This window comes from Leptodactylus fuscus, chromosome 2, assembly GCF_031893055.1.
Source record: "Leptodactylus fuscus isolate aLepFus1 chromosome 2, aLepFus1.hap2, whole genome shotgun sequence".
NCBI classification, from domain to species: domain Eukaryota; kingdom Metazoa; phylum Chordata; class Amphibia; order Anura; family Leptodactylidae; genus Leptodactylus; species Leptodactylus fuscus.
The window spans coordinates 25603956-25627576 of NC_134266.1; the positions used below are offsets into that span (position 1 = coordinate 25603956).

General features: G+C 43.2%; 1 protein-coding gene across 1 annotated transcript in view; it reads left to right on the forward strand.

Moving 5' to 3' along the window:
• Positions 1-758: 758 nt before the first annotated feature.
• Positions 759-23621, forward strand: part of KCNJ15 (potassium inwardly rectifying channel subfamily J member 15) — a 32168-nt gene continuing 9305 nt past the window's right edge. Inside the window, exon 1 of the mRNA XM_075262586.1 lies at positions 759-1114. The gene's annotated coding sequence lies outside the window, so the exon portion shown is untranslated. The remainder of the gene's footprint in view (positions 1115-23621) is intronic.

The following is a 23621-nucleotide window of genomic DNA, read 5'->3' on the forward strand; positions in this document are numbered from 1 at the left end:
ATTGGGGTCTGTTTGGCCCACCAACTCCACAGCCTAAAATACCCGCTTCATATAGCTGTGTTTGATATTCAGCCTAAAACAAAATCCGCCCAATAATAGAGGGACTTAGTAAAGGTTTGAGTAAGAGGAAAAATGCCATAATATCTTCCAGGACAACCCCGAAGAGTCCCCAAAGCCGAACATCATGTCTTGGTTCTAACTGTACACTACCCATGCCTGATGAAAAAAGGTCATTATTACACCCTATATGAAGCCCTCTATATGGTGCCAAGGTACTGGTCACGACCACAACAGAGCCGCCACCTCCATATATCATGCATATATTACAGATAAAAGGGTCGCATGCGTTCCCTATAAAATTTTATCAAACTGAAGTGGGAGCAGCTCCTCTCCCGCACCGTACAAGACCCCCGGACTGGTACAGACCCTTATGTGACCCCCAGCCAGACTGGTACGGATCCTTATACAGACCCTTCTCTCCACAGGTAGACGTCTGAGAACCAAGCACAAGATAAGTAAGCTCTTCTTCGTAAGAAAACCTCTGCATATTTTTTGGTCATGTGAGCAATTTCATAACTTGGACAAAATTTACATTCGAGTTATCGCAACTTTTCACACTTCTGCAAATGCAGTCTTGTCCCTGCCTTGCCAAACTTGAGCTGCTGTGACGTGCGACTACCCTCATTCCTCGTGTCTGTTTAGCCACTCATTAACCTGCAGCTTTGATACGTAAAACAACCCTGGAGCTGTCCTGGCAATGAAAGGGTGGCTGACTACAGTCCAAGATCACCCGCATTCCTTGCAAGTCGGACTATTTCCTTAAAGTCAGGTGTGTGTCTGAGCATTTGGACTGAGTGTTGAGCAGAGTGGTAGTCCCATGCCACAGGACAAGTGCTGGGCTGGAGATTTCCTTTAAGACATGCTGCTGACATCACTGGAAGTCTTCTCGGATTCCTCTGTCCTGCAGTGCACTTGGTAGGATCAGGTGCTGGCTTATATCTCAGGCTTGAGCTGACTTGTTCCTGGGTGTCTGTGAACTGTGCTTACTAGGAAGCTGCTGAAGACATGGCTTAAGATTCTCCAAGAACTCTGCACTCTGGACTCTCTCACTCAGGTAAGGAGCTACAGAAGGTCTGAGATCTTAGACCACAGAGACTTGATAGGACATTGTTGCTCCCTCTATACACAATGCCAGGGCAACTTTTGCAAATGAGTGAAAAGTTAGAGATGTAGCAGAGCTGGGTTAGTTAAGTGCATAAAGTAGTTTTCGTAGAATATACCAATAACACGCTCGGCTCTGCTGCTCCTACACATAGTAACTCTCACATTGTACAGTATGTGACGATTTGACTTTCTTGTATGGCTACATTTTTGTTAGACAGTATAGTAGTGGATGAAGTGTCTCCTTATCGACAGGTAAATGATGAATGAATTGCAAAGGTGGACGACCATCTATAGGTTCAGACTGGTTTCCCAGCTTTCCTGGAATCCAGAATGGCAAATATAACTGGCTTTACAGGTGTAGGGGAAGATATTAATGCAGATTTAGCTTTTGGGTATGCAAAAAATTTGGCAATAACGTTATAGTACAAGAGAGCATCACAAGGGTATATTGAGACGTAGCAGTTGTGTTGCAGTTCTTGCCCTTGACTAAGCCTGGGTTCACCGTTCGGGGATTTTGTCCCCCATTCTGCTCGAAAAATGTGGACGCATTTTTTGCATGGAAACCCAGCAGACCCCAATATAGTTAGTTTTAACCGGATTGGGTTTTTGTTTTTCGGGTCCCCAAGCGGATCCAAACGCAGGTGAGCACCTAGCCAAAAAAGAAATGCTACGTCCAACGGTGGTCAGATTTTAGCAAGTGTTCGCCCAAATGACTGGAAATGCCTGAAGTTGAGTTACTTCATTTGTATTTTTGCTGCAAAAATGAAACTTTTTTGCAGAAATTATAGCAACATCTAAATAAAAAAAAAAAAAGTGGCCAAAAACTACAAGGAAATTGACACATCATGACAACATGGTGTGGCGTTTACACTAAATTTGAGTCAATGGGGCTGTTATGGATGGTTGCTGCACCGCCGTAGTTGAGTTTCCTCTTTCTGACCACATCCTGATACGATATTACAGCACAAGCTGAACTATAATTGGATTTTGCAAGGACTGTAATGACTGAAGACTCAAGAGATGGCTCTAAAGTCTCTGAGAATCCAGGTGTGACTGCAGGTGACCCCCTATATACCATCGCACCACACTCACAGGGGTCCAGACACAAAATAGCAGCTCCGCAGGGTCCACGAGTCAAAAATAGACTTTTTCCAACCCTGCAGGGTCACCACTTTGATTCCTCCATGTTATGGGTAGACCCCGGGGTAAATAAAGGATCCTCTAAAAACAGCTCATTCTATCTCAGCTTCTTAGATCACTGAGAGAATTATAAGAGGGCATGTTAAATTGAGGTTAACAGCCGTCACCCATGAATTTTTTGGTTTTGGGCAAAGATGGCCGTAGAGATTTATTCCAAACCAAATCGACAGTCAGGTTGATATCATTGGGACCAATCAGAATCAAAAATACCCAATAGGGAGAGAAATTGGAAACAAAAATATTCCTATAATAAAGCGTGGCCAATTGGGAATTGGCCAATTGAGTCATAAATTCTGTAAAAAAAATATATATATATATATATATATATATATATATATATATATATATCATTATTTTTTACCATACCCATCCAACTTTTTTCCTCAAATTTTTGGCCATTATTTGATCCTGTTCCTAGAAATAATCAAAACTAATACCTGCTATATTGGAATTTTTTTTTTTTTTAAACATAATCTACAACACGATCAGCGGATTCCTCGTCAAACTTTTATTATAGGAATTTTTTAAAAATTTTCAGCAATTTTTGATATCACAGATATTAGGATTATTATACTAAAATTGCAGAAATTTTTTAAAAAATTATTTCTATAATATTTATATATTACTAAAAGTTTGACCAACTGGGAATCAGAGGATGATGTTGTAAATTCTGGCAAAATTGTTTTTTTTTCTAATTTGGCAATTACAAATTTTGACCCAAAAAATTAAGGAAAAAAGTTCGATTGGTACAGTATTGGTACAATAACCCTAATATCTGGGATCCCACAAATTGCTGAAATTTTTGAGTTGAGTTTGAATTTTTGGGTTTTAAGTACATTTTAGGTTTTTGAAGTCAAGTGACAATGCCCATTGTGTCATTTACCCCAATAGTAAAGCCAAGAGAGTGGGAAAAATAAATAATACATAGACCTAGCTTCAGAATGGAGTGGAGGATTGTAAACTTCCTAATCTTGGCTCATCCTTAGGTCGCAGACTTTGTCCCATTCCCTTACCTGATTGTTATCAGTGGTTACTGATTTATTATGTTGATTTATTATTTTTCCTTAAGAATCCAACAAACATTATTTTTCCTACTAAGAATATAGGATTAGTTTACCAGCTGTTGGGACACTACTACTCCAAACCTCAAATCACATCTGGAGGGCTATGTTGTAGATATGGTGGTTGAGGGACTCTGGGACAATAGCCCCACAGGGAGGTAGGGACTCCGAGCGTCTTACATGACTGGAACACTTAGTGTTATATCTGGGATTTCAAGGAATTTGGCCAATGTGGTCTGTATTTCACGTTCCAAACATTGCCATCTGAAACCAGCCTTTAGACGGTCATATGCAATAATGTTGGCCTAACCCAGGGCTTCCTGATGTGACACCACGTGCCGGAGAGAAGAAGACTTGGGTTGTTGGATTTGAACATGGCCGATCCTTTTATTACCTAGGCAGAGATGTATCTGGCAGAGCTCACTCCCCGTTCCCATTCGAAACACTTTTGAACTAAGTGTGTATGGATGTATATCCGTTTCCGACAGCTATCTTGTGGTATGGCCCTTAAATAGACCAAGGTACTGTTTACTTTGTACAGACTCTCCACGTGGAGATGCGATTGAAGTCATCGGTTTTACACAAATCTCTCCTAATACTTGGCTTTCAGCACTGATCCCAAAGTTAACAGAGGACGATTATCAGATCACTCGTAGAATGAGTTCAGACATGGTTGGACCTGGTCCATTGTGAATAAGCTACTTTCACAAGAAGAGACAACCAGACTGATATAGATGGAATGTGTTATCTGCAAAGCCAGGAGCTTCTTTGGGCTTACTGGGTATGTACATAGAGTAGAAGACAATACAGTTGCCACCCTACCCCCATATTACTTCACATCTCAAAATTTTGCTAAGCTTCCTTTGCCTTAGGCAAGAACCTAGGTTTGGCTGCCCAGCTCATGATTAATGAGTTCTTGTGGAGAGAAGAAAACCTACGTACGTTCACATCAGTCATGGTGGATGAGGCCAACCATTTTCTCCTCTCCATGGGTCTCCATAGCAGATACAAAGTCTTATTCTATACTTACTATATGCAGTGTCTTTTATTCTAGGGTTGTCCAGGTGGAAGCTACTGTTGATGTTGCCTTCAGAAATTCTTGTATGTACTAAAGTCAGTAGAGATGCTTTGATATCTTTAAATGTCTTGGATATCTTTATATCAGCCGGGGGTAAAAAGAAAATACAGTACGAGAGGGGGTAATAAAGAATCTGAGGGATACTATGAATGTTTTATATCTCTCCCTTTACTAGAATGAATAGCTCCAGTAGTCAGTATATATCAGGGCATATGTAATACCATAGTCTACAAGCAGGAGTTTACCAAGGGTGAGATGCCCTGAGAGGATGGGTGTGGGTGCCCTGCTATGTTTTCACAAGTCTTTATGAATTCACGATATATAGATACAGCTGAGCTGAGTTTATTGATTATAGTAGTGTTAAAGGGACTGTCCAGGAATATACCACTGATAGCCAATTGTTAGGATAAGTCATCAACAGTTAAACATGAGGAGCTGTCACCAGGTCTGAAAATTCCAATGACATTCATAATCTGATCCGCGCTATCACCCTGAGCATTTCGGTATTTTATTTATCCAAATATGTTCAGCCATTCCAAAGATATAAGCCCTGTTAGTGTTGATGCACCATAAGATCTACTAGCCAAGTGGTAACTTTGCATGACACTAATGTTGGTGACACTAACCTATCTATCTGCAGGACTGGGGTGATATGCTGGTTCTGGTGACACTAACCTATCTATCTGCAGGGCTGGGGTGATATGCTGGTTCTGGTGACAGTAACCTATCTATCTGCAGGGCTGGGGTGATATGCTGGTTCTGGTGACAGTAACCTATCTATCTGCAAGGCTGGGGTGATATGCTGGGTCTGGTGACAGTAACCTATCTATCTGCAGGACTGGGGTGATATGCTGGATCTGGTGACACTCCACTTAAATGACCCGCTGAGCCCTGCTACATATGTATCTCTTACTGTACAGTAAACCCGCAGATATCTCTTTGCTATTCTCACTGTTTTCTTTGTGAATTGGAATAACAGGTCAAAGTTTTGTAGCTACCTTCTCTTATTATGGGGCAATTGTCTTAAGTGTTTACACAACAGCAGCGCCATAAACTGTGTGTACTGGTAACATCTGAAAAGTTACTTCACAGGAAGTAGAAATATCCGTATCTACAACGCCAAGAAGCTAAGAGAGGGCCGTCTAAAAAACCTCCTATACCTGTAGTACTAGGCAACATTGCCCTTCAGGAGCCCAGGAAAGTCTATGAGTGGTCACCCAGCTTTCTTAGAGTCCGGATAAATAAATCGGCACAGTTATACAGCAGCACATTGCCACAGACACTCCTTTTGCATTGATATTTGCATAAGGCGTACCCCGGAGGATTAGCCGTAAAGGGTGCAGAGATTTGAATAGTACCCAGACCCTGTGCCAGTATTATAATTGGCAGACATGGGGTGTAAGATACTGGCGGTACCGGATGGGGCTAAAATAATAGCAGGCAGAGGCATACTCTTACAAATGTTTACACGTTACCTCTCCTCTGAAGGGCGCACCTTAATCAAATGTTGTTTTGCAATAGGGTTAATTGGTTGTATGGTCTTATAGTCTCTCATGAACAAGATGGCGCCACTGTTTACATAGGGTCTATTCAGTTGATGTCACAGGCCATGGGTATTATGCCAATTCCAAGAGGGACCTCTTAAATATAGGACCAATACAGTCTCTCCCTCCTGGACCCCAGGTCTCTTACCCCTTCTTCTTACATGTGCTTGGTGCCATATCTGCGGGGAGGAAGACTCCCTCACACACATCTCATCAGTGATAATGGCCTGGCCTTTAACTTGATCCTGGTTGTTACGCCTGCTGCTCTGTCTGGTCTACCATATAAATTTGGTCCTGGTTCAGATTTTGTATCAGGACTAATGGCGTCTGTAAAGTCTTGTGGGCCCTGGTGCAATCTTTTGTCCGGGGCCCCCTACCTCATCCCTATGGTGAATTCTTGATAGTGATGGTTACGGGTTTTATCCACCTTAGTGTGGTTAGGGGAATCTGTGGTTCTCCTTGGTTTAGGGGCCAAATGGAAGCTGCAATTTCAAAATTGATGCCAGTGCTTATGGGCCCCCCTAAGGCTCCTGGGCCTGGTGCAATTGCACCCTCTCAAGTTACACCCTAGAATCTTAAAGTTTTGTCTGTGCTCACCTCTTTTATAGGTAAGCCTGCATTCTTTACCAACATTTATGAGGGGTTCTCCAAGGAGCCTTTGTTTACTTACTTCATCCAGGGTTTTTAGGTGCCATACATTGGGGATCTGGGCTGGTTCCGACCCCAGGTCACATGATCGGAACCAGCCCCCAGCCAACAAGTCTCTCTGCTTCCTCTCCCGTGTTCCCAGGTAGGTACCTGTACTATGGATTCTGACAGACTTTAGTAAATCCAGACCCCATGAACTGTGAACACAATAGAGGAGGTGGAGTGACTCTAGTGGGTAGGTGGTGGAACCCCTCGGCATGGCACATAAAACCATACAGGGAGTATACAGAGACTTTCTGGAGAACCCCTTTAAGTCCTGCCCTGGATATCCCCCAACCAGATGGGCCCAGACATGCCTGAGTGCTGGGATTGTTTCCAAAAATTTGGGGCTGTCCCAGCAAATATGGAACAGTTGTCAACTACAGGTATGTCATTCTGTTTACCTAACCTTTTCAAAAATAGAAACGTCTGAAACAACTTGAAAGTGGACGATGGCTCAGATTATTGAGCACTAGTAGATTTTATGTTGTGTTTTTGTTGGGCCCAGAACTATGACGGCTTGAAAAGAAGCCAAACTATGAGAGCTATGTCCCCTTGTTTATCATGAGCATCAAGGTCAAAAAGACAACATATTTAGAGGTGACTCCACCCGCACTACCTGCTGTTGTCATGGCCTCGCCTCTCTGCCGCTAGACTCACAGAATTCTTTGAAGTGTGATGGAACTTGGAGGGGGTTTTCCAATTTTCTGTGATGAAATCCTAAAGCAATAAAACACTTTTTGAATCTACGCCAAAAACTTCCAATAAACTTTTGTATCTCAGTTCCCAATGTTTGTAAAGTGGTTATGACCCGGAAGGTCCCAGCATGTTACTGATGCTTAAAGGGAATGTAACATCAATGGGTTTTTTTTGTTTTTTTTAAATTTAATAAAACCAGTGAAATCTATGGAAAAAAAATTCTAATTTATTTTTTATTTTCTGATTATAGATATTTTTTATTCTATTTTCTGTTCATGATTATGAGAGCGGCCATTTTGCCTGAGCTTCTCCTCTTCTCTGTTAACAGCATTTAGCGATCGGCTTTACACCACAATCATTGCCATGGACATTAATAGAACTGACTCATTGAGGTCTATGGGAGAGTTTTCTAGACATGTTTTGTACCGGGGAGAGAAGAGATAAGCTGTGACATGTATAGTCAGTAGTGACTAAAGATGTTACTTATACACCCTATGAGGTGTTCGCTTCTATTGTAATACCATCTGTGATATAAATTAGGTAACTGTTGCAAAACTCTATGGAATAATTAGCTAGAGTGACCAGCCGCAATATCACAATGTATAGAATCTCCCATAAAATAGTGGGAAAAAAGAAGAAGCTTTAAAAAAACATAAAACTTGTAAATCCCTCCTTTCCCTACAATACATCCAAAAGTAGAAAATGACGGTATCCCTGTGTCTGACAGTGTCCGGTCTACTGAATATAGGGGATCTGCAGCGCTCCTGTTCCGTCAGGAAGGGGTTAATAGGAGCACTGCAGATCCCCTATATTCAGCCAGACTGAATTCCAAGTGGGGGAAAAAAAAAACAGTCCTCAAGCTCAGGGAATGGGCAGACAGACAACCAAAACACCCCCTGCCCTTCCCCAGCAACTACTGCACCCAAAAACTCCGACCATTTTAATTTTGGAAATTTTCCAGCAGCTGCTGCATTCCCCCCCCCCCCCCTCGGCTTATACTCGAGTCAATAAGTTTTCCCAGTTTTTTGTGGTAAAATTAGGGGCCTCGGCTTATATTCAGGTCGGCTTATACAAAAATACATTTGGTCTCAGCTTTTTGACCTCATCTTGACATACAGGAAATGCCAACACAGCCAACCATTGGCTGCCGGTTGCGAGTGGTCACTTCTTATGTGAAGAGAGGGGCAAGAAGCAGAGACCAGAGGAGAAGTGGGGCAGTGTCAGAACAGGAGGGCTAGCAAAGCAGGGAGGTGAGTATTGCAATTTTTTAAAAATATTTTCAACTCATTCTGAGTCTGATTAAAAATTTTATCCTATCTATCTATCTATCTATCTATCTATCTATCTATCTATCTATCTATCTATCTATCTGTCTATCTGTCTATCTATCTCCGATCTATCCATCTATCTATCTATCTATCTATCTGTCTATCTATCTCCGATCTATCTATCTCCGATCTATCTATCTATCTATCTATCTATCTATCTATCTATCTATCTATCTATCTATCTATCTATCTATCTTTGAATTCAGCACATTAGTCACGCCTGCTTTCTGCTCAGCCACCACTAATGCTCTATTCATGGGTAATATATTAATATTATGTAACGGATACTCTCTGGATAATTCGTCTTGTAATTCCGCCAAGGAAAATTTGTAAAAGGTTGTGAATGTGTTTTACTGCCCTCGACTAGAAATGTTATATATGTTTAGTTTCGTGAGCAGGTAGAGGTCCGCCATAGGCCCGTAGTTTTCAGTCACCAGCTCAGGACCCCTTCAAGCATAACAAAATGTCTGCAACCGGAAATTATAGATTTTGCTACGTATATTTAATTATTTTCCATGGTGCATTTTTTTTAATTTTTTTGTAAACCTTTCACTCTCTGGATAAAACTTGTGCTAAGTGATGTCTGCTAAGAGATAGGTAAAAAGGGCGGAGCCTGACACTTGACTGGCGTTTCCCTTTAAAGGGAGTGTCACTAGGACCAAGTATATTACCCAGCCCTGTAGATAGATACCTTAAGGTCACCTAAATCAAATGGTGTTTTCCCCTTGTGAATGGCTGCCTCCATTGCTGAGATATGGCTGTTTTTGTCACAATGCAAATGAGCTCTATGAACAATGGCGGCGCCCTTGTTGCTTCAAAGAACCAATTTGCATTTGATGAAAACAGCAATGTCTCAGCAATGGAGACAGAAATGCACAAGGGTTACTCCAACCTATCTATCTGTGGGCACAGCTGATATGCTGGGATCTGGTGACACACTCCCTTTAAGTCCCTTTAAAGTGATTCTAAGCTTCTATCTACCTGTATTCTGTAAACAGGATATGGTATTAAGTTATCTCTCCCTGTTCTTGTGATCACTGGGGCCCCTGAAGTAGGAGCCCCACTGATCAGGCCCACTGATCAGGCATAACCCAAGTCCATTGTATAGGGAATAACTTGTAGTAACTGTAATATCCCTTTAAAACATAACACACTGGCTTCCCATAGCCAACACTAGAGGGAGCTGAGGAGTTTAATGCATACTGATTTATACATTGAACTCAATAGCACTCCCCCTAGTGGTGACAGCAGGAACTCATTTATGTTTTTGATGCAGTGTGTTTTTTGCAGGGGATTTAGAGCTCTATATCAGAAAGACAGAGCTCCAAGTGCACATACATTATATTAAAAAGTTAATTGTTGCAGAATTTGGGATTTAATGATGAGGGGTAGAGATTCACTTTAAGTTCCTGATTTACAGTCAGGTGCAGTTTTACATGCTGGGGTTGTAATTGGATGCTATGGATTCAGGACTTGTGATGTAGGTGAGCTCGGAGCCCTGACAGATGGAATAAAGCTGCTTCCCCTGACAAAGTGCTGTTTCCCGTTGTTTTTTCATCCGCCATGTCAATAGAATCTCCAGACTGTGTTCCTTGGACACAGGTAGAGACGACGTCTTTGATGTAACAGATTTTTCTAATTGAGCTCAGCCAATGAAAGCATATTCTGTATTATTGACATAGGGAACAGTGCAGACAAGTGAACCGCGCGGGCTACGTCAATTACCTTGTTTTCATTCTCTCTTTGTCTTTATGACCATTACAATCTCCCTGCTTTTAATTTCCTCTCAAATTCTGATTAATATTTGCTGCTCCGCCCCTAAAAGGGAAATATTTGAATTATTAACACCAAATCTATTCATTTGATTGTCTTAAAGGGATCCTATCATTAAAACTAAATTTTTTCTCACTAACATGATGGAATAGCCTAAAAGGGATCCTATTACTCACACACAATTTTTTCTAGGTACCACGTCGGAATAGCCTTAAGAAAGGCTATTCTTCTCCTACCTTTCGTCGTCTTCTCCGTGCCACCGTTCTCCTACAATCCCATTTTTCCTTGGTATGCAAATTAGCTTTCTTGCAGCACTGGGGGCATCCCCAATGCTGCGAGAAAACTCTCTCCAGCGCCGCCTCCATCTTCGTCAGCAGCGTCATCTTCATCCTCTTCTTCCGGCGGTGGCTTGTAACTTCTAGGCCTCGGGCCTTGGGCAGAGCAAACAGCGCATGCCTATAGGCCACGAGAAAATGGCCGCTTGCACAGTATTGTAAGCGGCCATTTTAGTGAGAGAGCTAATTTGCATACCGAGAAAAAAGAGGATTGTAAGCGAACGGCGGTGCGGAGAAGACAACGAAAGGTAGGAGAAGAATATAGAATTCCTTATCAGTACGTCTTTGGTGTGTGGGAGGAAACTCATGCAAACACGGGAAGAACGTACAAACTCCTTGCAGATGTTGTCCTTGGCAGGATTTGAACTCAAGACTTCAGTGCTGCAGTGCTAACCACTGAGCCACCGTGCTGCCCTTTCTTAAGGCTATTCCGACGTGGTACCTAGAAGAAATTGTGTGTGAGTGATAGGATCCCTTTAAGAAAGCCTATTTTTCTCCTACCTTTAGATGTCTTCTCCGCGCCGCCGTTCGGTATAAATCCCAGTTTTCGTCGGTATGCAAATGAGCTCTCTTGCAGCACTGGGGGCGTCCCCAATACTGCGAGAGAAATCTCCAGCGCCGCCTCTATCATCTTCTTCAGGAACGGCCTCTCCCTGCGTCTTCTTCCGGCGCAGGCTTCAAACTTCTAGGCCTCAGGCCTAGGATAAAGCCGACTGCACATGCCCACAGGCCGGAGGCCCATCGCAACCCAGTCAGTCATTTTGCTCTTTTTAGCAGCCTTCTCCCGTCATATAAATTATTTTACAATATAAATCCCGGGGTGAGCTGGGTGATGGCCAATATAACTAAAAATTCAGTTCCCGTACGCGTACCCCTGGCAGCCCTGGGTGTGGCATCTATTCTTACATCAGCATTTTGAGGAGATTTTTGGGATAGCTGGGGCAGAGCTTAAAAATGTCACTCAAATGAAGATTGTGTGTCCAGAGGGTTTGCTGCACCCGCCCTTGTTCCCGGCTCAACTTCTTCAACTCTGGCAACTATGCCGAAATGTCAGCCATTTTGGTTGTTGCTCAACTTTCCGCACTCTTTACATGAGCCATGGGTCAACTCCCCACCACCTTGTTTACTATAAATCCTGGTCAATGCCGATTCCTTATTTCCAAAGATCTCATAGTCAATATACGCTCTTGATCGTGGCCTATATAACATCAACACAAGTCCCGTACAACGGGTCTCATTACGCCCAGCAGTCCTTGTTAGCACAATGGGACCAAATTCATAGGAAACCAATGAACCTATCACTATATATGGGAAGAAGCCAGAAGAACCCAAGGAGAAGATACAGGTTCCATGGAGACCTGAGATTCGAGCCCAGGTCTGCAGATATAGAATATTTTTGGCTGGCGGAGAATGATTCAGTTTCTCCTACATGCTATGATGTATTGGTGTAAGGTGACATTCCCTCTCGGTGACACATTCTGCCCCGCTGTTGTTATTGTGTCCTCTTTATCAATGTATCACGGGCAATAAACTTATGTATGAAATCCAAAGTCCTGGGGCAGACGCTGTACGGCATAGCAATGCACAAAACCAGGGCCGACCCGTATACACTAATAAATTCATTAATATGCAGTAATTGATGCTACTAAAGTTCACAATACAGGAACAAGAGAAACCAGTCGGATGGGTGCTGGCGGATAGACAGAGGAAAAAAACAAGTTTTCTGTTCACAATGAGGACGTAAGTAGATTTGTGACAATGAGAATTGCATTCAGCTGAGTGAAACCTGAAACTGTAGGGAACTTGTAGTGATCCCATAGCAAAGCACAGAACAGCGCCCCCTGCTGGTGGTGGTTTAGGCATTGGTCCCAAATTAAACTCTTCCATAGGAAAGTTTTTGGAGGGAGGGAGCAGTCTGCCAGGTCATCCTACTGCAGAATGAGCTAGGTTAGAGCTACACAGCAACTTTGGACGTACACCTTATAAAGTGAGTAGCGATGGGCAAACGGGATTGTAATGGGCACGGATGGTTGCAAGTTTTCCAAATATTTTCTAGATAAACCGGATATTTTGGGGTTTCACTTCTATAATAATTAGTGGCCCTGGGGAGGTGCAGAAAAATGATCTCATGCTTTGCTAACCTCTCCCGGGCTCTGCTGTCTTGTCTTCCAGCCCCCTGTTGCTAATAGTGAGGTGTTGGTCTGCAGCTGAGCATGCATGTATTCTCAATAGAGAGAAGGGGATATTGTCACTCCTTAGGGAGAGACCACCATGTAGGTGCGTGGAGTCTTATTAAGCCATTTACACTCCACAGGCATCCCGAGATGTAAATAGGGGAGACAGTGCCACAGCAAAGGCCTCTGGGAAGGTCAGTCATGATGTTAAAGGGAGCTCCCCCTAGTGGGCAGCATGACTGAGGCACTGTCTCCCCTATTTACATCTCGGGAGACAGATTTGCATATTCTTCCCATGATCCCTCACAGTGCAGCGTAAATGGCTTACGGTAATTAGATTCCACACACCTATATGGTGGTCTCTCCCTAAGGAGTGACAATATCCCCTTAACCTGCTCTAGAAGCCTCTCACCTCTGCCAAGTCAGTCTTCTCTGCGTCGGGCTGAAGAGATCCAATCAGATTGAAACAGCTGTCCTCGGCTGAGAGACTTGACTTGGTAAAATCCCACATCATTGCAGCAAAGGCCTCTGGGAAGGTCGGGCATGATGTTAAAGGGAGCGCCGCCTAGTGGGCTGCATTACTGGGGCACTGTCTCCCCTATTTACATCTCGAGAGACAGATTTGCATATTCTTCCAATAGAGAGAAGGAAATTAGCCACTACCAGACCCCTTTGGCGGAAACATGAGAACAGAAGGATGGGGTATGGTGAAATCTATCATCCCTGACCCTTCTTTCCCTCGTCATCTGCCATTGGGGAGATTTGGGACAACCCTATACACATTAGATGATTGTCCGTGCCTGGCTTTACTCATGGCTCTCCTCTGTCTATGCAAGTAGTCCCCAATCTGTGACTACTTTGACCATATTCTTCCCATGATGGGATTCACAGTTTTTGGAAAATTGGAGATCATTATTTTTCACCATGCCTTAATGGGAGTGTCACCAGCGCCATGCATATCAATCCAGCCCCACAGATAGGTAAGTGAAATCCATGCTGACTTTGTCTTAATACACAAATGAGCTCTTTGGAGCAATGGGGGTATTGCCGCTTAGCTTTTTGGAGCAATAATTCTTTATTTTTTATTAGAGTAGATCAGGCGCTGTTATCCAGTATTGCAAGATTAACCATGTGTGGTGTTGAGTTGTGCTTAGTGTTACAAGCTCAACTCCATTGACGTGAATGCAACAGACCTGCAATACCACACACAACCTGTGGACAGGTGTGGCACTGTTTTTGGAAGAAAGTCTTTGGATTGTATTTAGTATTGCATGCTCATCTCCATTGAAGTGAATGTGACTGATCTGTAATACCACAAGGATGGAAGAAAATGGCCATGTTTTTCTAATCCTGGGCAACCCCTTTAATTCTGTATTTTGATGATCATTAAAAGCAATGGAGGCGTTTCATCCCCTGTTCATGTGGTCTTTCCAATAACCTTATAATGTACAGATACATCTCCGCTTCATGTATCCACCTGCTCCTCGAGGATAGAGAGTTCTAGTCTTTTCCCACTTGTAATAATATTTGTAGGACATTTAACCCGCCTGTTCCGCCAGCTGTTCACTTTAGCAATCTGAACGTCTGAACTCTACAGTGTAGACACATCTGCCAGAAGAAAGTATCTAGATAATAACACGTAACCAGCCATCATGTCCCCATCACATACTGACCCCTGCCCATAAGTGGTGGTGAATCATTTATGGAAGCTGTATGAGTAGGACACTGATATGGATGTGGAGCCATGAAGATTGCTCGCGTCCTCCGTAGAGAACTGTTGGTTCTGTATCGTAATTACTATATCTATGTTATCTATGATGGAACATTCCATGCCTCAGGCTGCGCCGCACCTCCCATGTCGCTTCAGGTGGTGCTATGCCAGGGCCCCGAGGAGGGCGACATTTTTGCTTACCTAAGCCAGTCCGGGACAAGCTATCCCGGACTAGCTTAGCATCACCATCTCGGCAGCCCGGCACGGGAAGTGAGCGGTGGATTGGGGAGGCCCTGTGGACGCAGCGCTGCTCCAGCGGCCTCCCCTCACGCTCAGGCAGAGAGCAGGTCCATGCCTGCTCTCTGCCTGCTAATGCCGCTCTGCCACGCACCCCTTCGCTCCGCCCCGCCCCTGCTTCGCCCTGCCCCCTTCGCTCCGCCCCCATTTGGTAAAATTTTTGCTTTCAAATCAATCCTAAATGTTGGCAGATATGCTCTATTCTATTTTTACTCTACCCGTCGATTTTGGTGGCACTGACCGACCATCTGATGTGTACGGTGGCATTCTGGAATTGGGTACTAGGTAAGTTATAGTTTAACCCCCCCCCCCCTCTCCCCCACTATTCCTATCCAATAAGGATATCTTTATTTACACCAACCCCTTTAAGAAAATCTTAATCTTGCCCTGCGATGAAACCTATATGTATAAACAATACGAGGACTCTTTTTACGTTTTTGCTGATCCGGTCGTTCTCACAGCGATTATTATTATTTCCAGTTTCGCCGGTTTTCTTATTTTTGTAACTGGACCCGGTGTAAGGGTAGCGCAGATGTTTAATATCAGCGGCTGTGTTCATTTAGATTAATCTGTTTGAATTTCATTGAGCAAATATTTCCATGATGGCGGCCGAGGTGAAAGTAAGAATTGTTATCATTGATGGTCGTGATATGAAATCCCAAAATGACAAAACAAGCAGCTAAAGGAGTCATTCTGACATTATAATAGGGAGCTGCAGCTTATGTCATGATATGTATTGGTTATAATAATATCATTTAAAGACGACCTTTCACCTCCTCCACCAACTCCGACTCTTTGCATCCTTCAATAGATGCCATTCCACTCCTTCCCCGCAGTTGGAATCTTCTCTCTAGCACCCACCGTTCCTGAGCAATCACTGGTTCCAGTATCCAATATGCTAATGAGGCTCTCTACTGTCAGTTGGGCGGTACTAGACTTGAGTCGACAGACCTTGACCGCCCACCAAAAATTAGCCTGGTACTGAAGTGGTTAATATTACATTATGTATTTTATATTTATATGTCATTGTTATAGTATTTTGGTATATTATTTTATAATTAGATTATATTGTTTAATATTATATATTTTTTTTCCCTAATATTACAATATTATTATTTTTATTTTTATTTATTTTTTTTAATTTAATTTTTTTTTTATTAATTTTTTTTTTCCACTTCCATTTCATACTACGTGCCCCCTCATCTCCCCCGATACCTGATGTGATTTTTCAGAGAGGAATGTAACAAGTTTGTCCAAACTAAACAGTAAATCAATAGGTTGTTACATAAGTGCGGAGATTAGGGAAATTAATGTACTCCCTGTTTAATACGCTTTTGTCTTCTTGGAAGTTTTGGCTAATGATTCTCAGACCTTGGCAGGATCTGACTCTCGGAGTCTGCAGTGACTATTAAAGGAGTTAATGTAATATAGTGGGTTCCAGTGTAGGAGGCGCCGCGCGGTTTTAGCTCAGTAACCGGTCACGGTGCGGTAACAATAACAGGACTTACATTGCTCAATAGCCCTGTTTAAATGTTAACATGTCGGTATGCAAACAACCCAATGACTGACCTTGAGCCACTTCTGAAGGATCTAGGGAAAATGGAGAAGACGTAACCATAAAATCGCTCTTGCGTGCGGCTTTCGCCTGGGGATATTTCTTTTTATGGGTTTAACATGTGCTAACATATAAATGACAAAATGGCTCCTGTCTTACTACATTAACAAGTCCATTAGTAAAGAGGTCACACAAGCGGGCTCCACCATGTCAGACCGGGGCCACAAGAGGAAAGGGTCCATCAAAAGGCCTCTTGGATTGCATCATAAACCTAGACCCTCGGGCCAAGTGATCGACTCCAACAGTGGTAGTCTTCTGCCGAGTTGTGGTATCTTAGTGGGCCCATTCAGCCTTGGCTCCACCCAAGATGTCAATACTTTAAAAAAAATCGGTCATGAGGTCTGCAAAGCCCAATAACCTAACTCATCTGATCGGCACTGTCATCCTACGCATTTTGGTGTTTTGTTCATCCAAATCCATTCAGCCATTCCAAAGATATGAGCCTTGTTAGTGTTGTCAAGTGGGCGTTAACCCTGCATGACCAAAGCACTTAGAGATCCCGCCCCTAGAAGAACTACAGTGTTACTGCCCACTTAATATCAACACTAAAAGGACTTATATTTTTGGAATGGCGGAACAGATCTTTCAGACCTGGTGACAAGACCTCTATAACAATAAAATAGATACCTCGGCCCATATGGTGTAATCATGATTGAGTCTTAAAAGGAACGTGCCACCAAAAAATGATCTATGTTAAATTTATATTTTATTTTATTTTTTTTTATTTCTATTTAAAAAAAAAACAAAATTGTCACTGTGGCCACTAAGCCTAATAATAGAGGGATACTTGCAAATTCTATAAAGTGTTTTTTTGCACCTAATATTCATGGGATTCACATCTACGTTCGGGCCATTCCGTTCCCCTATCCGCATGAAGTATGCAAACAGCATTTTCTCTCCGCATTTTTTGTGTGGAAACCACACGGACCCCATTATAATCTATGGGGCCCATGGGTTTGCTTCGGTAACTGCTTTTTTTTTAATGCGGATAGGTTTCCGTTTGGGGGTCCAAGCGGACTCCTTGAACGGAGACCCAAATGCGGATTTGCAGCATTTTTTCCACACCTGCCTAAAACCTTTGCACAGCACTCTGTTACCATGGGTGAACAGTCTCTATGAAGGTGGATGCCAGGAGAGGTGTGAGGACTGACCACAAGTCACTCTGCCTTGTCTCGAATATTGTAAGGGTTAGGACAGAGAACTGAAGGTAAAGATAAAGCGAAGTCTACGTAAAGTGTTCAAAACACCTAGTAGAAGTTTTACCTCATCGTATCATTAATTAACAATCCCGACAAGCCTGACTGGGCATTAGTTACTAAAGGTTACCAATTAATTGCCACCTAGATTAGGAGAGAACATGTATATCTGCTGGGCATAGAGCTTTGCATAAGCGGGTAATTATTTATCACAATCCTGCTGCGGGGGTTAACCTATGTAACAGTCTAAGAGGCGAGATATGAGCAGCATGGGGCGCGGAGGGCATGATACTGCAGGTATACAGTATACACCTGAGTCCTCCAATGAGGCTGCTATAGGGCCCATACACAAGGCCACTGTCCCTGGTTCAGGACCCGGCATATCTTGCGCTTTAGGTTTTGAAGGCTGGAACGTTCTTTTTTTTTTTCGTTTAGGTTATTCAAATAAATAAAACTTTATTTTTATGTTAATGACACTATCTTCACATCTTTATTCACCCGTTGAAAATCTGTCTGAAAAAAAACCCCAAAACAGATTTGTCAAAGAAAAATGGACACATTGTTACAAAGCACATTCCATGATCTGTCTATTTTGACAGCCCCATCAATGGGTATTCGTCAAAAAAACTGTGTCCGTTTTTGGCACATCCATTTATTTCTTCCTTTTGCCCTCATTCTTCATTCTGGGCATGTGCAGAGAAGAATGAAGAGGGAAAACCGGATTGCAAAATGGACAAAAACAGATTACTATGTACATCTACTATGTAACAATGTAACTATCCGTTGGTCAGCCACATGTATCCACCTTCCGTAGAAAAGTGATACGTTGCTGTCCGTCGTGTATTCTTGTTTTTTTGGCGGAGCAAAATACTGCAAGTTCGGCTTTTATCTCTGTTCAACAATCGCACACGGACAAAAGAAATATATAGGCTTTTCACATATTTGGGTTTTAAAAAGCAAAAAGTGTTACTAAAATATATTTTTTAAAATAGTTTTTCCTCTTTGTCACAGATATTTCCATGTAGGTGACACATAGCGTTGAGTCGCGAGGTCAGGGCTGGGACCTATATGGGCTCCGTACTGATGTTTTCAAAATTTTATGGTATTTTTTTGCCTTAATTTTTTACACATTGAACCCTCTGTTACTCATAAGGTCTCAGTAGACATTTGGGGTTCTGTAAACCTTCTTTTTTTTCCCCCTCTAATTGGGTCTGATACATTACACAGCCTCCTAATATACACTGCAGAGCTGAGCAGGCTCCTTTGATAGATCACATGACTGTCGGGTCCAGGGGTGAACCTGAATGACAGAAAGCCGCCCCCCCCCCCCGGGTGGAGGGGGCGGAGCGGAGGGGGCGTGGCGGAGTGAAGGGGGTGGGGTGAAGCGAGGGGGCGGGGCTTAGCGGCGTTCGCAGGCAGAGAGCAGGAAGGGAGAGGACCTGCTCTCTGCCTGAGTGTGAGGGGAGGCTGCTAGAGCAGCGCTGCTCCAGCGGCCTCCCCAATCCCCCGCTCGGTGCTAATCCAGCCCAGGACAGCTTGTCCTGGACTGGCTTAGGTAAGCAAAAATGCCGCCCTCCCTGAGGCCCTGGCATAGCTCCTGCGGTCGCTTCAGGTCGCCTCATGGGAGGTCAGGAGGAAGCTCCCATAGCTGTATACACTATACTCCACGATAGGGATGGTTGGGGTGGTAATAAACCTTCTCTCTGGGGAGACTGGCTTTTTTGCACCTAGAAGGACGTTTTGCCCTGACTTTTTGTCAGAACTGCGCAGGGAGGTTGTTCCCGCCGCCATCTTGGAAAACTAAGCACAGATCTTCTGTGGGTATAGGCTTGCTCCAATCCGTCTATATTTTCACGCCATCCCAGACAGACTGGGTGATGATGAGATCCGGGTTATATCTGTTGGGGCCATATCATCACTTCCAGGACTCCTCCTCCTAAAGGCAAAGGTCACACCAAATATTGATGGGATTTACATTTCCCTTTTGACAAAAATAAACTATTAACCCTTCTGTTTCTGGAAGAATTCTAACTTTGCTACCTTTTTTCCACACCTGTGTCAAGCTATAGCACAGCACTGTACAGAGCAGAGCATGATAGGAAATCTGAGAAGGAAGTGCAGTGCACAAGTTGTTGGCTTAGGACGCAGGGCGTCTCGGCACGTCTTGGCACGTTACCCTGGCACACATGAGCTAAACAACCACTTTAAACAGATGCTTGGAAAACAGGATTGTGCTCTGACTGGAGCCAAGGGACACGAGGTTCATGTATATTCAATGAGTTGTTACCACTAGGAAATCTTTAATATGGTCACAAGGCTGCAATTAACTTGATATATAAGGACATGCTGCAATGCTCAGGTGTCATCCTACGCCAAGGCCGCCCACGTCACCCTGACTTATAATCATTGCTACCGTATGGATTCTGATTCGCTTCTCGCTTGTGTAAACTGGATTTAATTATATACCATGTCCAGGATGTAAATCATGGGAAAGACTCCGCTTTACAACCTGTAGCTCTCGATGTTGACATTTAAAGGGGTATTCCAGGGTTAGAGAAACCTAGTGCCACACCTGTCCAGAGGCTGGCTCAGCTCCATTAAAGTGAATGGGGTGGAACCGCCATACCATACACAACCTGTATACCGGTGCAGCGCGGTGTATTGGGTAGAAAGCAGCCATATTTTTGTATTCTTAGAAACTCTTAAAGGGAAAGTAATATCGGAGGACTATTCCCATTTCAATGCAAAAGGCCGTGAAAAAGTGGTAAGAAGGTCTCAAAAACGCCACTTGTATCCATTGAAGTTTCAAGCGGTATATATTATAATGTGGATAGAGACACCTATAATATAATGTCTCTCATTAGGGAGAGACTGGTGCAGGGAATTCTGGGTAAGGAATACAAATAAGACCTCATTGGTGAAAAAGAGACATTTGCTACTAGCGCCACCTATTGGCATGCATGATGTACTAAGTCTCTGGACCAGTCTCTTCCTAATGAGATACAATACCCCTTCTGACCCACCTTGAGACCTCTCAGTCAGTCCCCTACTCTGCGGCTGTCTGTGGATGGGAACCTCTTACTTCGGGAGGAGTCATACTGGCTTGGCTATTATTCCCAGATTATGCCTCAGGATTATGCCTTCCAATAGGTGGCGCTAAGAGCAAATGCCTCTTTTTCTACGGGAACAGTAAAAGGAGCGGGTGCTGCCATTCAGCAGGAGCTGTGAGTTGGCAGGTTCTACGAAGCACATTAGATTGTTGAGCAATCCTTCCGAGATAGGTGTGTCTAGCCAACATTTCTCCAAGGGTAAGGAATCGGTAATCCTTAAAGGCGGCCATACATATTAGATAAAAGCAGGATGAGTCAGGAGACGGAAATTATGGTTATAGTTTCTTAATCCTTCAGTGGAAGGGAGTGCAGGTCATTAGACTAATACATATCTGTATTTAGAACCAAAGTTCCTGGTACGTCCAGAAGATACAGGGGACATCTCCAAGACACCAAGGAGACCAGGACAATCCTCTGGGCTCAGCTCCTCTTTCATATATACTCGTATCTCCCTGTTCATGTGGTCTTCACTTCTAGGCACTATAGACCACACCTAGACATTGGGGCCATATCATGTAATTGGGGGCAATCATGAGGGAGGAGAACAACAAGAACAAGGTGAGGGCCAGATCTACGGGGCTGGTCTTGGGTCTGTATTGAAGGGTCTTGTCTGGGGTTTCTAGTAATATAAAGAGGTTTAGGGGTGTAGTCTGTGGTGTGTATTAGTTTAGGTGGTCTGGTGTGGGGCCTATATTTCTTTAAGGGGTCTGGTCTTGAATCCTTTCATTTTGGGATAATATGCACCCCCTGTGATTCCAATACCATTGGTTCTGTTATAAACTGGCACGTTGTAACAGAATATAACTTGCGCTGAGTGCACCATTTCACGCTCCATTTATCGGAGTCTTGCGGGTTTTCCTTCTCAGACGTTCTGATTTAGTAGTTACCAATCCCAGTTCTACTCCCAGAATATTCCAGACCATTACATGTTAGACTATAGGCCACAGATTTGGACATTTTGATTGATATATTGAAGAACATTCTAAGAATGTGTTGATTGTATCAGATTGTTCTCAGAGTCACATTCCTGAAATGACTGGTACCGAAAATGCCAGATCTGGGTGGGTGACCAAATAATAAAATTCTATGAAAACAAGATGCCACTCACATGAAATAGTCGTAAAATAGACCTGAGCATATAGAAGCTACACCCACATATAATTCCAGACTCTTAGTCCTTGAGTGATTCATTCATGAAGAAAAGTTATTGCTTTAGCATTCAGTTTCCAATGCCACCCCAGATGACTATGCCCGTATTAACCTTATTGTTCATGACCCGTAATAAAACAGAAACCTGAACATAATGTTCCCCATTGACGGCAACAACAGGTCCTTCAAACCAGCAATGTCAACCCAGATATCTTGTGTTTTACTAAATGGACTTCATTTTGAGGGGTCTCCAGTAGTTCCAGGGCCACAGGTTGGAGATCAATGGAGTCAATTCCATCATCTACTGGTATTGGGAAATTGAATAATACACACTTACTATCCTCTACAAAGTATTGTTATTTCATTGTATACTGTAGTACTTACCACTAGTGCTTACTTAACCAACTCTCCTTTCAGAGTCCTCCAATCAGTGGTCTTGAGTCTGGGGGGGGGGGGGTGGACAACAGGCTCATTTCTGGCAAGGGTTGGTGATCCCATTGTTTGGACCACTACAATCTGGAATTTATCAACTATCCAGTACATAGATTCTTCAGGCTGGAATCCCCCCTTAAATTCTGAACTTGGTAGTACTAGACCCCAGAAAAAAAAAGAGATAATATATAGAGAAAGTCCTATTGAGGCCAAAGCACTGCAAGTGTTTTGCCCTGGTTTCTACCTCTTGCCCCAATAGCTTATAAAAATGCAGTGTGCCACACAAACCTTCCACAACCCTTCATGCGAGTAGGTCCTGCAAGGGCCAGAGATCAACAACCACCGCTTGCAAAAGCTTAGGGAGAACCCATCTTTTTCCTTTGGCCTACCAACTTGGCTCCTTGTGCCACCATCAGAAGAAGGAGGTCTGGGTTGCAGAGGGATGTGATGACAATACCTCCTAAATCTAATGAGGGAATAGTCCTTGTGACAAACAAGTGTAATGTGATGTGTCCCCTGGATTACATCAAACTGTTTCCACCATCAGCAGTTGGTGGTCTACAAAAAAAGTGGGCAAAGAGATGGCCCCATAAACCTTAGTCAACCCTCCTAGTCAGAAGCTCCTGCAAGATTCAGGGATCAATGAGCCACCTGGTTCAAAGTTTCCACTGGCTGACCACCCCACTGTCCACCAAGTCAAGACTGTGCCACCATCAGAAGAAGACCCAGTTTGCAGAGGGTGAAAATCTGATGGCCATACAACCCCTTAGATCTCAAGTGGTATTTCTCAGAATGGCATCTGAATAGATCTTGTGACAAAGATCTGGTCTGTGATGTGTCCCTTGGATTACATCAAACCATTTCTAACCTCAGAGGACACATCCCATGGGCAGAAGTGACGCCATTTCCAAAATAAAGCAGCTATGTTTTTTCTAATCCTGACCCAGCCATCCCATATTAAGCAATGGGTCCAGGTATTGGTTTAAGTTTTTAGATTTGCACTTGAACTTCAAAGGAATATTTGCTATTTTTGTAGTATTTTTGTAGCCCTTTATCTTCTATTTTGTC